The sequence below is a fragment of the Anneissia japonica genome, unplaced genomic scaffold, assembly GCF_011630105.1.
Source record: "Anneissia japonica isolate Jap-2015-1 unplaced genomic scaffold, ASM1163010v1 scaffold165_len1371125_cov188, whole genome shotgun sequence".
Taxonomy (NCBI): Eukaryota; Metazoa; Echinodermata; class Crinoidea; order Comatulida; family Comatulidae; genus Anneissia; species Anneissia japonica.
In genome coordinates this window covers 374,166-377,751 of record NW_022697648.1, presented here as the reverse complement: position 1 = coordinate 377,751, position 3,586 = coordinate 374,166, and the positions used below count along the sequence as shown (strand labels likewise).

General features: G+C 33.8%; 1 protein-coding gene across 5 annotated transcripts in view; it reads right to left on the bottom strand.

Annotated features, from left to right (window-relative positions):
• The window catches only part of LOC117102271 (trace amine-associated receptor 3-like), a 26,749-nt gene that overhangs the window by 17,322 nt on the left and 5,841 nt on the right, over positions 1-3,586 (bottom strand). The window contains exons 2-4 of one of the 5 annotated variants that reach the window (XR_004444382.1): positions 3,036-3,229; positions 2,291-2,578; positions 202-1,853 (exon numbers count right to left, since the gene is read on the bottom strand). The exons of 1 other annotated variant lie outside the window; for it this stretch is intronic. The gene's annotated coding sequence lies outside the window, so the exon portion shown is untranslated. Of the gene's footprint in view, positions 1-201; positions 1,854-2,290; positions 2,579-3,035; positions 3,255-3,586 lie in introns of those variants that run through there. 3 more of the 5 variants (XR_004444385.1, XR_004444384.1, XR_004444383.1) reach the window with 3 other exon arrangements.

Below are 3,586 nucleotides of genomic sequence, written 5' to 3'. Positions count from 1 at the left end.
AAACATGCATGCATACATTCATTCCTATTTGCTATAATTAAAACTTCCAAAAAACTGTAGAAAAAAAAAACATTAATTACTTTTTTTTATTAAATATATTAAAAACCAAATCAAGCGAGTCACCATTTCAAATATTTAACACATGACAAGTTTCAGCAATCACGTTTTACATGTGATACTTTTTCAAAGAAGCCTTGACATTTAACAGCCACATTCACCCCTCACCGGCATAAATACAATTGTATTATATCGTCAAGCTCAATATATATATTGCCAAGAATTGCCTAGAAACAGTCAATCATATCTACTTACAGCCGATCTCAAGATAAATAGAAGCTACTTAATTAACTGAAAACTACCTCGTGGTTGTTTATACTTGAACTCAAAGTTATAATAACGATATTGAAAAACTTAGAAAATAGTGAACAGGCCTAGTGTATAATCGATTTCATTATTAATGCATTATCGTAGTTTATTAAATGACAAATGTCAATTGGCGATATAGGACGTTTCAATGCACTAATATATGGTATGAAGAGGAACATTACTAGTCACATGTCAAGACCGAGTGAAATGTGATGATAGCTAATAGCTTACACGAGCAAATAAAAAATTGCCAAATTTAGAAATTGGAAACGTAAAGGAAGAAGCTTAAGATTATAATTTCAGCAATTCAAATTGATTTGTCCATTAATATGAAATAATAGTAGTATTAGATTACAGTTTGAATAATGTAAAACATGAAAATATGTATAAAAATATGAATTTCATCGAAATAAGAAGATGCAGTATATGTTGAGATCGCAATAAAAAAAAAAATACAGCCAAAATTAAAACTGATTCAGACAGCAGAGCTGACATTGCCAACCATTTTATTTATTAATTATCGCATAACATATGGACTACTAACAGACTACCATAGTTTTGTATTGGGTACGTACTTTTATCAGGGTAGGTTTTGAACAAAATGAATTAAACTCAAATATGAATTTCATCGAAATAAGAAGATACAGTATGTAATTTTAAATCGCAATAAAGAAAAAATACAGCCAAAATTAAAACTGATTCAGACTGCGAAGCTCACATTGTCAACCATTTTATTTATTAATTATCCCATAACATATGGACTACTAACAGACCTGTGCATAGGCTACCATAGTTTTGTAGTGGTTGCGTACTTTTATCAAGGTAGGTTTTGAACAGAATGGATTAACTCAATTATTCATAATCAGCTAATAAAGTTTAATTACATAGGCCTAATATGCTAAACAAAGTACTTTAACCTTAATGAACTTATTTAAATTACAATAATTGGTTAGTGCAACGCTAAAAAGTTGTTCACTCCTATTCTTTTGGATACGGTTAGCAGTGGCGGATCCAGAGGTTTGAAATAGAGGGGGCGCCCAGAGAGGGATTTTTAGAGAAAGAGGGTAAGAACATTTATGATTACGGCACCTCTATATGGCCGGAAATGCACTCTTAGACTCAAAATTTGAGTAGAATTTTCTCTTTTTCTCGTTTTGTTTTTAATTTTTAAAAATTTGGGGAGAGGGGAGTGGCGGGCCGACTGCTCCCCTTGAATCCGCCACTGGTAATTAACACTTAAGCTACATTTCCACAATATCCGAATTTTCGGATCGTAAAGGCTTCCGAACCGATGAGAAATTAAAATCACTGTGTAAGAATAGGGATGCTGACGTTTAGCGCATCGGAAAAGCGGTCCGAATTTCGATTCCGAATTGATGTGATTGGAGTTTTAATCGAATATTCTTCTTCAAAAGCTGAGTTCATTATCTTTTGTTTCAGGACACCAAAAACGGTTGCATTTTACGAATCAAAGGATTAATACGTTACTATGGAAACAGAAAGATCAGGAATATGTAAGAGAGGTCAATGTAGAATAGGCCTAGTATCGATAGATGTTATAAGCATGGAGATTTTTTTTGTATCCGTGATGTAAGAGGTGATATGACATGGTGGAAATTTCTACAAAGTATGCTAGATGAGGATATCATTGCTCAAATTAAGAGCAATAACTTTCATTATAATTTTCATCAGTATTTAAAATTACGTGGCATAGGCCTATTTGAACATTGCAATGATGTAGTAAAAATAAATCTGATGTAATTATGTTAAGTTATTGCTTCTGCAATGGTAGATTAGGGCATACGATACGTTTATTAATGCCTTAAATGAGTTACGAGAACACAATATATAGTGTAGCCTATAGTGTGTTGTAATATATATTAGCGAAATGATGTTGTGCAACCTGTCAAATAACACGAATTACCATCATCTGACATCGTTAGTGCCGTAGTCTGCCGAAGGCAGATCTTGTCTCACGAACTCCATCAAGCTGTCTGTACGCTTCTAGGTCTTGTGCCAGTTCCTCTCCACGTTTTGCCATAATACAACGTAATATGCTGTCATATCAAAACATAATGCTGTACGTTTCTCTAATAGTACATTGTCAAACTGAGACGTTTGCAATCAATATTCTTTGAACTTGTTTTTATTGTATACCGTATGAACAAGGTATATACTCAGTTGACAGATATTGAAGATATAGACATGCTGCCTGTGTAAAATCAATCACACAAAATTAAGAAAAAGAATTAGTGATAGATATTTTTACACATTTATTGACAAGTGCCGACATACCTTTGTTTACATTGGCGGTGCCAGCGGGGTAAATGAGAAAATTCCCCCACGTTGGACGACGCCAAGATGAGAACGTTGGACTAAAATATCAATTTGTCAATCCAAACGACGTTATTGTGATTGCCAATCTTTAAGATTGTGTCTAAAACCAGAATGTTTGTCATAAAACAAACAAAACCACAACGTCTCTACCCATGAACCTTACCAAAAATTTTATTCCGGGACTCTGACCGAGACTCTAAGCTATAGGCCCCTTTCTGGAGCCACATTGTTTGTAGGATGTTCACCCGTGGATTAAAAAAAATCTCTGACACAGAACTCATTAAAAATAATATCGTTTGTGGCAAAATATGGAAAAACAATGAATGACTTACCAAAATAAGTTTACCTTAATTTTATGTCGGCATAATCAATTAAAATATTAAATTATATTGTTAAAGATATTAGTTAGTCCCTATCTCAACACACCCTGTATCCGACAGCGACATAAATACAGTCGATGGATGAAGAACTTCTTTCTTGAGTGATTACAACTTGCTACGTGAAATTTAGTACCTCAGCTCTAGAACTAAAAGAAAAATGTTGATCATCCAGTCTACCAAACAATTTGTGAGTGTGGAATTCAGCCACAGACCATTGGACAACAATAAACAAGAAACGAGACAATTGATGATCAAGTAATCACCATTGTCCTGCAGATACTTTAAAGAAAGTGTTGACCTCTAACATCACAAACGCATACACACCAGGAAGTAATTTTCTGATGTAACAGAAATTCTGATGCTTGTTGAATTATGGGAGATACTTAATACATATTTCATGTGATGTCAACCTTTTGTTCAATTTATTTATTGTTGCAGCGATTATGGGCATCTTCGATTCGAGGACCATTTATACACACACACACACACACACACACACACAC